The sequence below is a fragment of the Coregonus clupeaformis genome, unplaced genomic scaffold (genome assembly GCF_020615455.1).
Source record: "Coregonus clupeaformis isolate EN_2021a unplaced genomic scaffold, ASM2061545v1 scaf0081, whole genome shotgun sequence".
NCBI classification, from domain to species: domain Eukaryota; kingdom Metazoa; phylum Chordata; class Actinopteri; order Salmoniformes; family Salmonidae; genus Coregonus; species Coregonus clupeaformis.
Genome location: NW_025533536.1, coordinates 63,563 through 83,570, shown reverse-complemented (window position 1 = coordinate 83,570; position 20,008 = coordinate 63,563).

The window sequence follows — 20,008 nt, the reverse complement described above, 5'->3', positions numbered from 1 at the left end:
GACTTTCACCTAATCAAAGAAAAAGCTCAGCAGGAGAAGCTCTCCCTTGAGAAAGATACCCCCACCCAGAGCGGATCAGACCAGACCTCTTCATTAAATAACCCCACAGACGAGCAACCCCAAGCAGAAAGTCAACTTCCCAGCACAGAGTACTACTCCCTCATTGAAATGAAGGATAAATTCACCCAGCTGGAGGTAAGGCAGGTGGAGCTGGAACAGCAGGTGAACACACCAGTCAGCACAGACCCAGACAACAGTCCAGCACAACAACACCCCCTTAACTAGACCAGGAGAGCTGGAGGTGGAGAGAGACGTGTCTGCACTCTGGACTGTGGTGAGACAACATCAACAGGAGAAAGAGCAGGAGCAGGAGAAGAACAGAGCACTAGAGGAGAGGATCAGAGTCCTGGAGGAGAAGGTGAGAATGATGACGGGTGACAGAGAACATCCCATTGGAGAGCTGGCCACCCCCGCAGAGAAGCCAGCAGAACAGCCCAGATCCTGGCCAAAGTCTCGACACCGCAGCAGAACAGTACACCCTAGACCCTGACCATAGCCTCGACATCACAGCCAGACAAACAAATGAAGAACCCCAAGCCCTGGGGATCCCAACCCCTCTGAGCACCCCCCTGTCAGCCACCCTGATAGCCCTCATGACGACCCCCCCACACCCACTGAGGACATACACAAGCCACAGAAGGTACTCCTTATGGACTCAAACGGGAAATACATACAAGAAAATAAACTTTTTCCCAAACATACAGTGTCTAAACTCTGGTGTCCAAACACCCAGCGCGCCCTAGACCTTCTGTCTGAGGACCGACTAGGATCACCCAGCCACATAATAATACACACAGGCACAAATGACCTGAGAACACAGCAGGAAAGGGTGGCCACAGCACTCAAGGGAGGGATAGAAAAACCTTCTTCTACTTTCCCCAACGTACAAGTGGTTATCTCAACACTGCTACCATGAAAAGACTACCACCCTGCAACCATACAGCAGGTAAACACAAGTATTTCCCGTGACTGTGCATCAAAACCAAATGTCTACCTGGCCCACCACTCCACCCTGGACGTGAACAGCATTTATGACCAGGTCCACCTTTACAAGGCAGCAGTGCACACCTTCGCCCGGACCCTAAAGGATATCGCCCTCAACCGCAGACCCAACAACTCACACAGGAGCAACAGATCAACAGACACCCCGCCCAGACCAGCGAGACACCCTCCCAGACCTGCGAGACACCCCCCCCACCCCCCCACCCCCCGGACCTACACATAGAGGACCCCCGCCGAGAGCACCTACATCCAGACCACAGCACCATCAGTCACATCTACACCTCAACCCCTACCAATTAACACCCCCCCAAGTCAACCATGCCCACACCCCATTTAGGCCCCCTCAGATCAGATCTATGCCCCTCCTACCCACCCCATGCCCCCCACTCCCACAAAGAGGGCCTAAACATGAGTGTCACACATACGCCCAGGCCGTGAGCAGACAAACAGGCCCAACCCCCAACTCTTACACTAGCCCAAGCCAATGGCATGTACCAGACGCTCAGCAGGCTCTGCTCACAATTACTGGCCTGAGGCCAAACCACACGACCAACAACATTAGACACTTTATGGAACACAAAGTCTTCACTATTTCATCCTGGAACATCCAAGGCCTGAGGTCATCTGCCTTTGGCCTAAAGAGCAGGAACCTGGACTTCACCAAAGAAATCAGAAATACAGACACTGTCATCGTACAAGAAACATGGTATAGAGGAGACGGACCCACTGGTTGCCCTCTAGGTTACAGAGAGCTGGTAGTCCCATCCACCAAACTACCAGGTGTGAAATAGGGAAGGGACTCAGGGGGTATGCTAATTTGTATAGAGCAGACCTAACTCACTCTATTAAATTAATCAAAACAGGAACATTTTACATTTGGCTAGAAATTCAAACGTCCAAAAAGTTATACTTTTGAATCATCTGTCCATAGAACGTACTTCCAAGAGTCTTGATGATCATCCAGGTGCTTTTTGGCAATCTTGAGTCAACCTTTATGCCTGGCGAAAACCAAACTCTGCATTCCACAGTAAGAACATCATACCAAAGGTCAAGCATGGTGGTGGTGGTGTGATGGTTTGGGGATGCTTTGCTGCCTCAGAACCTGGATGACTTGCCTTAATAGAAGGAACCATGAATTCTGCTCTGTATCAGAGAATTCTACAGGAGAATGTCAGACCATCCGTCTGTGAGCTGAAGCTGAAGCGCAGCTGGGTCATGCAGCAAGACAATGATCCAAAACACACAATCAAGTCTACATGAAAATTGCTAAAAAGCAACACATTTGAAGTTTTGGAATGGCTTAGTCAAAGTCCAGACCTAATCCCAATTGAGATGTTGTGGCAGGACTTGAAATGAGCAGTTCATGCTTGAAAACCCACACGTCACTGAGTTAAAGCAGTTCTGCATGGAAGAGTGGGCCAAAATTCCTCCACAGCGATGTGAGAGATTGATCAATAACTACAGGAAGCATTTGGTTGGAGTCATTGCAGCTAAAGGTGGCACAACCAGTTATTGAGTGTAAGGGGGAAATTACTTTTTCACTCAGGGGAATTGGTTGTTGCATAACTTTGTTTATGAAATAAATGAAATAAATTATTTGTTCACTTATGTGCCGTTTATATAATATTAGGTTTTGGTTGAAGATCTGAAAACATTCAGTATCACAAATATGCAAAAGTAGAGAAAATTAGAAAGGGGTCACATACTTTTTCATAGCACTGTATATCAACGAATTGGCGAGGGCACTAGAACAGTCTGCAGCACCCGGCCTCACCCTACTAGAATCTGAAGTCAAATGTCTACTGTTTGCTGATGAGCTGGTGCTTCTGTCACCAACCAAGGAGGGCCTACAGCAGCACCTAGATCTTCTGCACAGATTCTGTCAGACCTGGGCCCTGACAGTAAATCTCAGTAAGACAAAAATAATAGTGTTCCAAAAAAGGTCCAGTTGCCAGGACCACAAACACAAATTCCATCTAGACACCAATGCCCTAGAGCACACAAAAAACGATACATACCTCGGCCTAAACATCAGCGCCACAGGTAACTTACACAAAGCTGTGAATGATCTGAGAGACAAGGCAAGAAGGGCCTTCATCAAAAGGAACATACAATTTGACATACCAATTAGGATCTGGCTAAAAATACTTGAATCAGTTATAGAACCCATTGCAGAATTCTGCTAAAGTATCCTCCGTGTCTAACGGAAAACACCAAATAATGCATGCAGAGCAGAATTAGACCGATACCCACTAATGATCAAAATCCAGAAAAGAGCCATTAAATTCTATACCTCTTAAAAGGAAGCGATTCCCTTCCATAACAAAGCCATCACCTACAGACAGATGAACCTGGAGAAGAGTCCCCTAAGCAAGGTCCTGGGGCTCTGTTCACAAACACAAACAGACCCCACAGAGCCCCAGGACAACAACAACAACACAATTAGACCCAAACAAATCATGAGAAAATAAAAAGAGAATTACTTGACACATTGGAAAGAACAAACAAAAAAACAGAGCAAACTAGAATGCTATTGGCTCTAAACAGAGAGTACACAGTGGCAGAATACCTGACCACTGTGACTGACCCAAACTTAAGGAAAGCTTTGATTATGTACAGACTCAGTGAGCATAGCCTTGCTATTGAGAAAGGCCGGCGTAGGCAGACCTGGCTCTCAAGAGAAGACAGGCTATGTGCACACTGCCCACAAAATGAGGTGGAAATTGAGCTGCACTTCCTAACCTCCTGCCAAATGTATGACCATATTAGAGACACATATTTCCCTCAGATTACAGAGATCCACAAAGAATTCGAAAGCAAACCCAATTTTGATAAACTCCCTCATATACTGGGTGAAAAACCACAGTGTGCCATTGTCACACCCTGGCTCTGGGGACTCTCGTATGTTGAGCCAGGGTGTTTATTTCTAGGTTTTGTATATCTATGTTAGCCAGGGTGGCTCCCAATCAGAGACGGCTGTAGTTCGTTGTCTCTGATTGGGAGCCATACTTAGGTAGCCGTTTGGCATTCATTTGGTGTGGTTTCTTGTTCCTTGTTGGTTTGTGTATGTAACCAGGGACGTCACGTTATCGTTTTGTTGTTTTGTTTGTGTGATCATTATTTAAATAAAATATGTTCGCATTCCACGCTGCACCTTGGTCCTCTCTTCCCGACGATCGTGACAGCCATCAAAGCAGGAAGATTTGTGACCTGTTGCCACAAGAAAAGGGCAACCAGTGAAGAACAAACACCATTGTAAATACAACCCATATTTATGTTTATTTATTTTCCCATTTGTTCTTTAACTATTTGCACATTGTTACAACACTGTATATAGACATAATATGACATTTGAAATGTCTTTATTCTTTTGGAACTTCTGTGTGTAATGTTTACTGTTAATATTTATTGTTTATTTCACTTTTGTTAATTATCTACTTCACTTGCTTTGGCAATGATAACACACGTTTCCCATGCCAATAAAGCCCATAAATTGAATTGAATTGAACTGAATAGAGAGAGAGAGAGAGAGAGAGAGAGAGAGAGAGAGAGAGAGAGAGAGAGAGAGAGAGAGAGAGAGAGAGAGAGAGAGAGAGAGAGAGAGAGAGAGAGAGAGAGAGAGAGAGAGAGAGAGAGAGAGAGAGAGAGAGAGAGAGAGAGAGAGAGAGAGAGAGAGAGAGAAAGAGTTGGTGCTGTGAGATAAAACCGAAGAGCTTGTATATCGCAAACTACCTGACTGGGTTCAACAGAGGACTTCAACAGATTATTTTTACAATGAAAAATGTGTTTGTTTTAGTTGAACGTGTTTTGTGTATATTGTGTATTTTTATGCGTGTCTGTTCAATATGTGTTGTGCTGTATTTTATTAGTTTTATATTGGATTAGATTGTTTATGTATTTTATGAAATTGTATATACGCAGGACTCCCTCCTAAAAGAGACTCTGGTGACTCCCTGATTAAATAACGGTCAATAGAATTGAATTATCACAACAGAGAAAAGACGTGTGGAGGTTCTGAACTGGAGCATTTACAAATATCTCTATTGAACAAGGTTCTAGTCCTTATAGCAACAACACAGTTTTATAGTCCTTATAGCAACAAGACAATGTTATAGTCCTTATAGCAACAACACAATGTTATAGACCTTATAGCAACAACACAGCGTTATAGTCCTTATAGCAACAACACAGTGTTATAGTCCTTATAGCAACAACACAGTGCTCTAGTCCTTATAGCAACAACACAGTGTTCTAGTCCTTATAGTAACAAAACAGTGTTATAGTCCACAAATTAACAACACAGCGTTCTAGTCCTTATAGTAACAACACAGTGTTCTAGTCCTTATAGTAACATCACAGTTTTCTAGTCCTTATAGTAACAACACAGTGTTCTAGTCCTTATAGCAACAACGTGTTATAGTCGTCATAGCAACAACACAGTGTTCTAGTCCTTATAGCAACAACACAGTGTTATAGTCCTCACAGTAACAACATAGTGTTCTAGTCCTTATAGTAACAACACAGTGTTATAGTCCTTATAGTAACAACACAATGTTATAGTCCATATAGTAACATCACAGTGTTCTAGTCCTCATATTAACAACACAGTGTTCTAGTCCTTATGGTAATAACACAGTGTTCCTGTCCTCACAGTAACAACACAGTTTTATAGTACTTATAGCAAAAACACTGTGTTCTAGTCCTTATAGCAACAAGACAGTGTTATAGTCCTTATAGCAACAACAAAGTGTTATAGTCCTCATCGCAAAAACACAGTGTTCTAGTCCTTATAGCAACAACACAGTGCTCTAGTCTTCATAGTAACAACACATTGTTCTAGTCCTTATAGCAACAACACAGTGTTATAGTCCTCATAGCAACAACACAGTGTTCTAGTCCTTATAGCAACAACACAGTGTTATAGTCCTCATAGCAACAAAACAATATTTTAGTCCTTATAGAAACAACACAGTGTTATAGTCCTTATAGTAACAACACAGTGTTCTAGTCCTTATAGTAACATCACCGTTTTCTACTCCTATTAGCAACAACACAGTGTTATAGTCCTCATAGCAACAACACCGTGTTCTAGTCCTTATAGCAACAACACAGTGTTATAGTCCTTATAGCAACAACACAGTGTTCTAGTCATTATAGCAACAACACAGTTTTCTAGTCCTTATAGTAACAACACAGTGTTCTAGTCCTTATAACAACAACACAGTGTTATAGTCCTCATAGTAACAACACAGTGTTCTAGTCTTTATATAAACAACACAGTGTTATAGTCCTCACAGTAACAACACAGTGTTCTAGTCCTTATAGTAACAACACAGTGTTCTAGTCCTTATAGTAACATCACAGTTTTCTAGTCCTTATAGCAACAACACAGAGTTATAGTCCTCATAGCAACAACACTGTGTTCTAGTCCTTATAGCAACAACACAGTGTTATAGTCCTTATAGCAACAACACAGTGTTCTAGTCCTTATAGCAACAACACAGTGTTATAGTCCTTATAGCAACAACACAGTGTTCTAGTCCTTATGGCAACAACACATTGTTCTAGTCCTCATAGCAACAACACAGTGCTCTAGTCCTTATAGTAACAGCATAGTGTTATAGTCCTTATAGCAACAACACAGTGTTTTAGTCCTTATAGCAACAATATTGTTTTCTAGTCCTCATAGTAACAACACAGTTTTTTAGTCCTCATATTAACAACACATTGTTCTAGTCCTTATAGCAACAACATCGTTGTCTAGTCCTCATAATAACAACAAATTGTTCTAGTCCTTATACTAACAACACAGTGTTATAGTCCTTATAGAAACAACACAGTGTTCTAGTCCTTATAGTAACATCACAGTTTTCTAGTCCTTACAGTAACAACACAGAGTTCTAGTCCTTATAGTAACAACACAGTGTTCTAGTCCTTATAGCAACAACACAGTGATATAGCCCTTTTAGCAACCACAAAGTGTTATAGTCATTTAAGCAACAACACAGTGTTCTAGTCCTTATAGCAATAACACCGTGCTCTAGTCGTTATAGCAACAACATACAGTGGGGAAAAAAAGTATTTAGTCAGCCACCAATTGTGCAAGTTCTCCCACTTAAAAAGATGAGAGAGGCCTGTAATTTTCATCATAGGTACACGTCAACTATGACAGACAAATTGAGGAGAAAAAATCCAGAAAATCACATTGTAGGATTTTTAATGAATTTATTTGCAAATTATGGTGGAAAATAAGTATTTGGTCACCTACAAACAAGCAAGATTTCTGGCTCTCACAGACCTGTAACTTCTTCTTTAAGAGGCTCCTCTGTCCTCCACTCACTTACCTCTATTAATGGCACCTGTTTGAACTTGTTATCAGTATAAAAGACACCTGTCCACAACCTCAAACAGTCACACTCCAAACTCCACTATGGCCAAGACCAAGGAGCTGTCAAAGGACACCAGATACAAAATAGTAGACCTGCACCAGGCTGGGAAGACTGAATCTGCAATAGGTAAGCAGCTTGGTTTGAAGAAATCAACTGTGGGAGCAATTATTAGGAAATGGAAGACATACAAGACCACTGATAATCTCCCTCGATCTGGGGCTCCACACAAGATCTCACCCCGTGGGGTCAAAATGATCACAAGAACGGTGAGCAAAAATCCCAGAACCACACGGGGGGACCTAGTGAATGACCTGCAGAGAGCTGGGACCAAAGTAACAAAGCCTACCATCAGTAACACACTACGCCGCCAGGGACTCAAATCCTGCAGTGCCAGACGTGTCCCCCTGCTTAAGCCAGTACATGTCCAGGCCCGTCTGAAGTTTGCTAGAGTGCATTTGGATGATCCAGAAGAGGATTGGGAGAATATCATATGGTCAGATGAAACCAAAATAGAACTTTTTGGTAAAAACTCAACTCGTCGTGTTTGGAGGACAAAGAATGCTGAGTTGCATCCAAAGAACACCATACCTACTGTGAAGCATGGGGGTGGAAACATCATGCTTTGGGGCTGTTTTTCTGCAAAGGGACCAGGACGACTGATCCGTGTAAAGGAAAGAATGAATGGGGCCATGTATCGTGAGATTTTGAGTGAAAACCTCCTTCCATCAGCAAGGGCATTGAAGATGAAACGTGGCTGGGTCTTTCAGCATGACAATGATCCCAAACACACCGCCGGGCAACGAAGGAGTGGCTTCGTAAGAAGCATTTCAAGGTCCTGGAGTGGCCTAGCCAGTCTCCAGATCTCAACCCCATAGAAAATCTTTGGAGGGAGTTGAAAGTCTGTGTTGCCCAGCGACAGCCCCAAAACATCACTGCTCTAGAGGAGATCTGCATGGAGGAATGGGCCAAAATACCAGCAACAGTGTGTGAAAACCTTGTGAAGACTTACAGAAAACGTTTGACCTGTGTCATTGCCAACAAAGGGTATATAACAAAGTATTGAGAAACTTTTGTCATTGACCAAATACTTATTTTCCACCATAATTTGCAAATAAATTCATTAAAAATCCTACAATGTGATTTTCTGGATTTTTTTTTCTAATTTTATCTGTCATAGATGACGGGTACCTATGATGAAAATTACAGGCCTCTCTCATCTTTTTAAGTGGGAGAACTTGCACAATTGGTGGCTGACTAAATACTTTTTTTACCCACTGTAGTTACCTAGTCCGAAGAGTAACAACACAGTGTTCTAGTCCTCATATTAACATCATAGTATTCTAGTCCTTATAGTAACAACACAGTTATATTGTCCTTATAGTAACAACACAGTGTTCTATTCCTTATAGCAACAACACAGTTGTCTAGTCCTTATAGCAACAACATTGTTTTCTAGTCCTTATAGTAACAACAAAGTGCTATTGTCCTTATAGCAGCAACACATTGTTCAAGTCCTTATAGTAACAACACAGTGTTCTAGTCCTTACAGTAACAACACAGTGTTCTAGTCCTTATAGTAACAACACAGTGTTATAGTCCTTATAGCAACAACACAGTGTTCTAGTCCTTATAGTAACAACACAGTTATATTGTCCTTATAGTAACAACACAGTGTTCTAGTCCTCAAAGTAACAACACAGTTTTCTAGTCCTTATAGTAACAACACAGTTATGTTGTCCTTATAGTAACAACACAGTGTTCTAGTCCTCACAGAAAAAACACAGTTGTCTTTATAGTAACAACACAGTGTTTTAGTCCTCATATTAACAACAGAGTGTTCTAGTCCTTATAGCAACAACATCGTTTTCTAGTCCTCATAATAACAACACATTGTTCTAGTCCTTATAGTAACAACACAGTGTTATAGTCCATATAGCAACAACACAGGGTTCTAGTCCTTATAGTAATAGCAAATTGTTATAGTCCTTATAGTAACAACACAGTGTTATTGTCCTTTTAGTAACAACACAGTGTTCTAGTCCTCATATTAACAACACAGCGTTCTAGTCCTTATAGTAACAACACAGTTGTATTGTCCTTATAGTAACAACACAGTGTTCTAGTCCTCAAAGTAACAACACAGTTTTCTAGTCCTTATAGTAACAACATAGTTATCTTGTCCTTATAGTAACAACACAGTGTTCTAGTCCTCAAAGTAACAACACAGTGTTTTAGTCCTCATATTAACAACATAGTGTTCTAGTCCTCATAGCAACAACACAGTGTTCTAGTCCTTAAAGCAAAAATATAGTTTTCTAGTCCTCATAATAACAACACATTGTTCTAGTCCTTTTAGTAACAACACAGTGTTATAGTCCTTTTAGCAAAAACACAGTGCTCTAGTCCTTATAGCAACAACACATTGTTCAAGTCCTTATATTAACAACACAGTGTTCTAGTCCTTATAGTAACAACACAGTGTTATAGTCCATATAGCAACAACACAGTGTTCTAGTCCTTATAGTAATATCAAATGGTTATAGTCCTTATAGTAACAACACAGTGTTATTGTTCTTATAGTAACAACACAGTGTTCTAGTCCTCATATTAACAACACAGTGTTCTAGTCCTTATAGTAACAACACAGTTATATTGTCCTTATAGCAACAACATCGTTTTCTAGTCCTCATAATAACAACACATTGTTCTAGTCCTTATAGTAACAACACAGTGTTATAGTCCTTACAAAAACAACAGTGTTCTAGTCCTCACGGTAACAACAGAGTGTTCTATTCCTCATATTAACAACATTGTTTTAGTCCTCATAGTAACATCACAGTTTTCTAGTCCTTATAGTAACAACACAGTGTTCTAGTCCTTATATCACCAACACAGTGTTCTAGTCCTTATAGCAACAAGAAAGTGTTGTAGTCCTTATAGCAACAACACAGTGTTCAAGTCCTTATAGTAACAACACAGTGTTCTAGTCCTTATAGCAACAACACATTGCTCTAGTCCTTATATCCTTATAGCAACAACATAGTTTTCTAGTCCGCATAGTAACAACACAGTGTTCTAGTCCTCATATTAATATCATAGTGTTCTAGTCCTTATCGTAACAACACAGTTATATTGTCCTTATAGTAACAACACAGTGTTCTAGTCCTTATAGCAACAACACAGTGTTCTAGTCCTTATAGCAACAACATTGTTTTCTAGTCCTCATAGTAACAACACAGTGTTCTAGTCCTTATAGTAACAACATAGTGTTCTAGTCCTTATAGTAACAACACAGTGATATAGTCCATATAGCAACAACACAGTGTTATTGTCCTTTTAGTAACAACACAGTGTTCTAGTCCTCATATTAACAACACAGCGTTCTAGTCCTTATAGTAACAACACAGTTGTATTGTCCTTATAGTAACAACACAGTGTTCTAGTCCTCAAAGTAACAACCCAGTTTTCTAGTCCTTATAGTAACAACATAGTTATCTTGTCCTTATAGTAACAACACAGTGTTCTAGTCCTCACAGAAAAAACACAGTTTTCTAATCCTTATAGTAACAACACAGTGTTTTAGTCCTCATATTAACAACATAGTGTTCTAGTCCTTATAGCAACAACACAGTGTTCTAGTCCTTAAAGCAAAAATATAGTTTTCTAGTCCTCATAATAACAACACATTGTTCTAGTCCTTTTAGTAACAACACAGTGTTATAGTCCTTTTAGCAAAAACACAGTGCTCTAGTCCTTATAGCAACAACACATTGTTCAAGTCCTTATATTAACAACACAGTGTTCTAGTCCTTATAGTAACAACACAGTGTTATAGTCCATATAGCAACAACACAGTGTTCTAGTCCTTATAGTAATATCAAATGGTTATAGTCCTTATAGTAACAACACAGTGTTATTGTTCTTATAGTAACAACACAGTGTTCTAGTCCTCATATTAACAACACAGTGTTCTAGTCCTTATAGTAACAACACAGTTATATTGTCCTTATAGTAACAACAAAGTGTTCTAGTCCTTATAGCAACAAGAAAGTGTTGTAGTCCTTATAGCAACAACACAGTGTTCAAGTCCTTATAGTAACAACACAGTGTTCTAGTCCTTATAGCAACAACACATTGCTCTAGTCCTTATATCCTTATAGCAACAACATAGTTGTCTAGTCCGCATAGTAACAACACAGTGTTCTAGTCCTCATATTAATATCATAGTGTTCTAGTCCTTATCGTAACAACACAGTTATATTGTCCTTATAGTAACAACACAGTGTTCTAGTCCTTATAGCAACAACACAGTGTTCTAGTCCTTATAGCAACAACATTGTTTTCTAGTCCTCATAGTAACAACACAGTGTTCTAGTCCTTATAGTAACAACATAGTGTTCTAGTCCTTATAGTAACAACACAGTGTTATAGTCCATATAGCAACAACACAGGGTTCTAGTCCTTATAGTAATAGCAAATTGTTATAGTCCTTATAGTAACAACACAGTGTTATTGTCCTTTTAGTAACAACACAGTGTTCTAGTCCTCATATTAACAACACAGCGTTCTAGTCCTTATAGTAACAACACAGTTGTATTGTCCTTATAGTAACAACACAGTGTTTTAGTCCTCAAAGTAACAACACAGTTTTCTAGTCCTTATAGTAACAACATAGTTATCTTGTCCTTATAGTAACAACACAGTGTTCTAGTCCTCAAAGTAACAACACAGTGTTTTAGTCCTCATATTAACAACATAGTGTTCTAGTCCTTATAGCAACAACACAGTGTTCTAGTCCTTAAAGCAAAAATATAGTTATCTAGTCCTCATAATAACAACACATTGTTCTAGTCCTTTTAGTAACAACACAGTGTTATAGTCCTTTTAGCAAAAACACAGTGCTCTAGTCCTTATAGCAACAACACATTGTTCAAGTCCTTATAGTAACAACACAGTGTTCTAGTCCTTATAGTAACAACATAGTGTTCTAGTCCTTATAGTAACAACACAGTGTTATAGTCCATATAGCAAACAACACAGTGTTCTAGTCCTTATAGTAATATCAAATGGTTATAGTCCTTATAGTAACAACACAGTGTTATTGTCCTTATAGTAACAACACAGTGTTCTAGTCCTCATATTAACAACAAAGTGTTCTAGTCCTTATAGTAACAACAGAGTTATATTGTCCTTATAGTAACAACATTGTTTTCTAGTCCTCAAAGTAACAACACCGTTTTCTAGTCCTTATAGTAACAACACAGATATATATTCCTTATAGTAATAACACAATTTTCTAGTCCTCACAGAAAAAAACACAGTTTTCTAGTCCTTATAGTAACAACACAGTGTTTAGTCCTCATATTAACAACATAGTGTTCTAGTCCTTATAGTAACAACACAGTGATATAGTCCATATAGCAACAACACAGTGTTCTAGTCCTTATAGTAATATCAAATGGTTATAGTCCTTATAGTACCAACACAGTGTTATTGTCCTTATAGTAACAACACAGTGTTCTAGTCCTCATAGTAACAACACAGTTTTCTAGTCCTTATAGTAACAACACAGTGTTATAGTCCTCATATCCTTATAGCAACAACACAGTGTTCTAGTCCTCATAGTAACAACACAGTGTTCTAGTCCTCATAGTAACAACACAATGTTCTAGTCCTCAAAGTAAGAACACAGTGTTCTAGTCCTTATTCCTTATAGCAACAACACAGTGTTCTAGTCCTTATAGTAACAACACAGTGTTCTAGTCCTTATAGTGAGAACACTGTGTTTTAGTCCTTATATCCTTATAGCAACAACACAGTGTTATAGTCCGTATAGTAACAACACAGTGTTCTAGTCTCATAGTAACAACACAGTGTTCTAGTCCTTATAGTAACAACACAGTGTTCTAGTCCTCATATCCTTATAGCAACAACACATTGTTCTAGTCCTCATAGTAACAACACAGTGTTCTAGTCCTCATTGTAACAACACAGTGTTCTAGTCCTCAAAGTAACAACACAGTGTTCTAGTCCTTATATCCTTATAGCAACATCACAGTGTTCTAGTCCTTATAGTAACAACACAGTGTTCTAGTCCTTATATTAACAACACAGTGTTTTATTCCTTATATCCTTATAGCAACAACACAGTGTTATAGTCCGTATAGTAACAACACAGTGTTCTAGTCCTTATATCCTTATAGCAACAACACAGTGTTATAGTCCTTATAGTAACAACACATTGTTCTAGTCCTTATAGTAACAACACAGTGTTCTAGTCCTTATGTCCTCATAGTAATAACACAGTGTTCTAGTCCTTATATCCCTATAGCAATAACACAGTGTTTTAGTCCTTTTAGTACCAACACAGTGTTCTAGTCCTCATAGTAACAACACAGTGTTCTAGTCGTCATAGTAACAACACAGTGTTCTAGTCCTCATAGTAACAACACAGTGTTCTAGTCCTCATAGTAACAACACAGTGTTCTAGTCTAATAGTAACAACACAGTGTTCTAGTCCTTATAATAACAACACAGTGTTCTAGTCATTATGTTCTTATAGCAACAAGACAGTGTTATAGTCCTTATAGTAACAACACAGTGTTCTAGTCCTCATAGTAAGAACAGAGTGTTCTAGTCCTCATAGTAACAACACAGTGTTCTAGTTGTCATAGTAACAACACAGTGTTCTAGTCATCATAGTAACACCACAGTGTTCCAGTCTTTATAGCAACAGCACAGTGTTCTAGTCCTTATAGTAACAACGCAGTGTTCTTTTCCTTATAGTAACAACACAGTGTTATAGTCCGTATAGTAACAACACAGTGTTCTAGTCCTCACAGTAACAACACAGTGTTCTAGTCCTTATAGTAACAACACAGTGTTCATGTCATCATAGTAACTGTCACGCCCTGGCTCTAGGGACTCTTTTATGTTGAGCCAGGGTGTGTAGAGTCTATGTTTTGTTTTCTTTGTTTCAGTTTCTAGTTCATGTGTATCTATGTTGGCCGGGGTGGTTCTCAATCAGAGGCAACGAGAATCAGCTGTTGCTTGTTGTCTCTGATTGGGAACCATACTTAGGCAGCCTGTTTGGCACAGTGTATTGTGGGATCTTGATCCGTGTTAGGTTTGTGTATGTTACCGAGGACTTCACGTATCGTTTTGTTGTTTTTGTTTGTGTGGTGAATATAAATAAAGTATGTTCGCATTCCACGCTGCGCCTTGGTCTACTCCTTTTGACGATCGTGACAGAAGAGCCCACCAATACTGGACCAAGCAGCGTGTTTCGGAGCTAACGCCGGGTAAGGAGATGGAGAAGTTGCCGATGGCCCAGGTGGGCCAATGGTGGTCCTGGGAGGACATGTTCGAGGGCAGAGGACCATGGGCAAAGGTTAAAGCCTTGGCGAGAGAGGAGGTACGGCGCCAACAGTGTCGTCGTCGGAGAGGCGAGAGGCAACCCCAATAAATGTTTAGGGGGAGGCACATGGCATGGACGACGGGGCTGCTGGAGGCAGATAAGGGGCGAGTTTGTGGACGAGGAGAGAAGGCCACCGGGTTACGGGAGCCATTGGTGATTAGAGGGAGGGAAAGTGTAGAGGCACTTGCGAGAGGTACTGAAGTGTGTTGCCAGTCCGGTCCGGCCCGTTCCTGATCCCCGTATAAGGCCAGTGGTGTGTGTTCCCAGTGCGGTCTGGCCTGTTCCTGTCCCTAACACCAAGCCTGTGATGCGCGGTCGCCAGCCCGGTCCGGCCTGTTCCTGCCCCTCGCACCAAGCCTATGGTGCGCGTCCGCCCGACCCGGCCTGTTCCTGCCCCTCGCACCAAGCCAATGGTGCGCGTCGCCAGCCCGTCCCGGCCTGTTCCGCCCCCGCACCGCCAATGGTGCGCGTTGCCAGCCCGGCCCGGCCTGTTCCTGCCCCTTGCACCAAGCCAATGATGCGCGTTGCAAGCCCGGCCCGGCCTGTTCCTGCTCCCCGCACCAAGCCTATGGTGCGCGTCGTCAGCCCGGTCCGGCCTGTTCCTGCTCCCCGCACCAAGCCAATGGTGCGCGTCGCCAGCCCGGCCCGGCCCGTTCCTGCTCCCAGCACCAAGCCAGGGGTGCGCGTCTTCAGCCCGGTCCGGCCCATTCCTGCTCCCCGCACCAAGCCTGTGGTGCGCATCATCAGCCCGGTCCGGCCCGTTCCTGCTCCCTGCACCAAGCCAGGGGTGCGGCGTCGTCAGCCCGGGTCTGGCCCATTCCTGCTCCCCGCACCAAGCCTGTGGTGCGATCGTCAGCCCGGTCCGGCCCGTTCCTGCTCCCCGCACCAAGCCTGGGGTGCGTGTCGGCAGTCCGGCAAAGCCCGTGCCCGGTTCACCGGTGCCTGGTCAGGTACCGGTCAGCTGCTCCACACCGGAGCCTAAGCCATCCGCTCCACCGATGTCCAGTCCAGCTCCAGCCAGCGGGACCAGACCAGGGGCACTACGGGGGGGTTATTAGAGGGTGGTGGTCACGCCCGGAGCCGGATCCGCCTCCGAGGAGGAATGCCCACCCGGCCCTCCCCTGTTCGGTTTATGTTTGGCGCGGTCGCAGTCCGCGCCTTTGGGGGGGGGGTACTGTCACGTCCTGGCTCTAGGGACTCTTTTATGTTGAGCCAGGGTGTGTAGAGTCTATGATTTGTGTTCTTTGTTTCAGTTTCTAGTTCATGTGTATCTATGTTGGCCGGGGTGGTTCTCAATCAGAGGCAACGAGAATCAGCTGTTGCTTGTTGTCTCTGATTGGGAACCATACTTAGGCAGCCTGTTTGGCACAGTGTATTGTGGGATCTTGTTCCGTGTTAGGTTTGTGTATGTTACCGAGGACTTCACGTATCGTTTTGTTGTTTTTGTTCGTGTGGTGAATATAAATAAAGTATGTTCGCATTCCACGCTGCGCCTTGGTCTACTCCTTTTGACGATCGTGACAGTAACAACACAGTGTTCTAGTCCTTATAGTAACAACACAGTGTTTTAGTCCTTATATCCTTATAGCAACAACACAGTGTTATAGTCCGTATAGTAACAACACAGTGTTCTAGTCCTTATATCCTTATAGCAACAACACAGTGTTCTAGTCCTTATAGTATCAACGCAGTGTTCTTGTCCTTATAGTAACAACAACGTTTTCTTGTCCTTATAGTAACAACACAGTGTTCTAGTCCTTATAGTAACAACACAGTTTTCTAGTCATTAGAGTAACAACACAGTTTTCTAGTCCTTATAGTAACAACACAGTGTTTTAGTCCTTATATCCTTATAGCATCAACACAGTGTTCTAGTCCTCATAGTAACAACACAGTGTTCTAGTCCTTATATCCTTATAGCAAAAACACAGTGTTCTAGTCCTCATAGTAACAACACAGTGTTCTAGTCATTATAGTAACAACACAGTTTTCTAGTCCTTATAGTAACAATACAGTGTTTTAGTCCTTATATCCTTATAGCATCAACACAGTGTTCTAGTCCTCATAGTAACAACACAGTGTTCTAGTCCTTATATCCTTATAGCAACAACACAGTATTATAGTCCTTATAGTAACAACACAGTGTTCTAGTCCTTATAGTAACAACACAGTGTTCTAGTCCTTATGTCATTATAGTAACAACACAGTGTTCTAGTCCTTATATCCCTATAGCAACAACACAGTGTTTTAGTCCTTTTAGTAACAACACAGTGTTCTAGTCCTTATAGTAACAACACAGAGTTCTAGTCCTTATGTCCTTATAGTAACAACACAATGTTCTAGTCCTTATATCCCTATAGCAACAACACAGTGTTTTAGTCCTTTTAGTACCAACACAGTGTTCTAGTCCTTATGTCCTTATAGTAACAACACAGTGTTCTAGTCCTTATATCCCTATAGCAACAACACAGTGTTTTAGTACTTTTAGAAACAACACAGTGTTCTAGTCGTCATAGTAACAACACAGTGTTCTAGTCCTCATAGTAACAACACAGTGTTCTAGTCCTCACAGTAACAACACAGTGTTCTAGTCCTTATAGTAAACACACAGTGTTCAAGTCCTCATAGTAACAACACAGTGTTCTAGTCCTTATAGTAACAACACAGTGTTCTAGTCCTTATGTCCTTATAGTAACAACACAGTGTTCTAGTCCTCATAGTAACAACACAGTGTTCTAGTCCTTATAGTAACAACACAGTGTTCTAGTCCTCATAGTAACAACACAGTGTTCTAGTCATTATAGTAACAACACAGTTTTCTAGTCCTTATAGTAACAACACAGTGTTTTAGTCCTTATATCCTTATAGCATCAACACGGTGTTCTAGTCCTCATAGTAACAACACAGTGTTCTAGTCCTTATAGTAACAACACAGTGTTCTAGTCCTTATGTCCTTATAGTAACAACACAGTGTTCTAGTCCTTATATCCCTATAGCAACAACACAGTGTTTTAGTATTTTTAGTAACAACACAGTGTTCTAGTCATCATAGTAACAACACAGTGTTCTGGGTCCTCATAGTAACAACACAGTGTTCTAGTCCTCACAGTAACAACACAGTGTTCTAGTCCTTATAGTAACAACACAGTGTTCAAGTACTTATAGTAACAACACAGTGTTCTAGTCCTTATAGTAACAACACAGTGTTCTAGTCCTTATGTCCTTATAGTAACAACACAGTGTTCTAGTCCTCATAGTAACAACACAGTGTTCTAGTCCTTATAGTAACAACACAGTGTTCTAGTCCTCATAGTAACAACACAGTGTTCTAGTCATTATAGTAACAACACAGTTTTCTAGTCCTTATAGTAACAACACAGTGTTCTAGTCCTTATATCCTTATAGCAACAACACAGTGTTATAGTCCTTATAGTAACAACACAGTGTTCTAGTCCTTATAGTAACAACACAGTGTTCTAGTCCTTATGTCCTTATAGTAACAACACAGTGTTCTAGTCCTTATATCCCAATAGCAACAACACAGTGTTTTAGTCCTTTTAGTAACAACACAGTGTTCTAGTCATTATAGTAACAACACAGTGTTCTAGTCCTTATGTCATAGTAACAACACAGTGTTCTAGTCCTTATATCCCTATAGCAACAACACAGTGTTCTAGTCCTTTTAGTACCAACACAGTGTTCTAGTCCTTATGTCCTTATAGTAACAACACAGTGTTCTAGTCCTTATATCCCTATAGCAACAACACAGTGTTTTAGTACTTTTAGTAACAACACAGTGTTCTAGTCGTCATAGTAACAACACAGTGTTCTAGTCCTCACAGTAACAACACAGTGTTCTAGTCCTTATAGTAACAACACAGTGTTCAAGTCCTTATAGTAACAACACAGTGTTCTAGTCCTTATAGTAACAACACAGTGTTCTAGTCCTTATGTCCTTATAGTAACAACACAGTGTTCTAGTCCTCATAGTAACAACACAGTGTTCTAGTCCTTATAGTAACAACACAGTGTTCTAGTCCTCATAGTAACAACACAGTGTTCTAGTCATTATAGTAACAACACAGTTTTCTAGTCCTTATAGTAACAACACAGTGTTCTAGTCCTTATATCCTTATAGCAACAACACAGTGTTATAGTCCTTATAGTAACAACACAGTGTTCTAGTCCTTATATCCTTATAGCAACAACACAGTGTTATAGTCCTTATAGTAACAACACAGTGTTCTAGTCCTTATAGTAACAACACAGTGTTCTAGTCCTTATGTCCTTATAGTAACAACACAGTGTTCTAGTCCTTATATCCCAATAGCAACAACACAGTGTTTTAGTCCTTTTAGTAACAACACAGTGTTCTAGTCCTTATAGTAACAACACAGAGTTCTAGTCCTTATGTCCTTATAGTAACAACACAATGTTCTAGTCCTTATATCCCTATAGCAACAACACAGTGTTTTAGTCCTTTTAGTACCAACACAGTGTTCTAGTCCTTATGTCCTTATAGTAACAACACAGTGTTCTAGTCCTTATATCCCTATAGCAACAACACAGTGTTTTAGTACTTTTAGTAACAACACAGTGTTCTAGTCGTCATAGTAACAACACAGTGTTCTAGTCCTCATAGTAACAACACAGTGTTCTAGTCCTCACAGTAACAACACAGTGTTCTAGTCCTTATAGTAACAACACAGTGTTCAAGTCTTCATAGTAACAACACAGTGTTCTAGTCCTTATAGTAACAACACAGTGTTCTAGTCCTTATATCATTATAGTAACAACACAATGTTCTAGTCCGTATAGTAACAACACAGTGTTCTAGTCTCATAGTAACAACACAGTGTTCTAGTCCTTATAGTAACAACACAGTGTTCTAGTCCTCATATCCTTATAGCAACAACACATTGTTCTAGTCCTCATAGTAACAACACAGTGTTCTAGTCCTCATTGTAACAACACAGTGTTCTAGTCCTCAAAGTAACAACACAGTGTTCTAGTCCTTATATCCTTATAGCAACAACACATTGTTCTAGTCCTCATAGTAACAACACAGTGTTCTAGTCCTTATAGTAACAACACAGTGTTTTAGTCCTTATATCCTTATAGCAACAACACAGTGTTATAG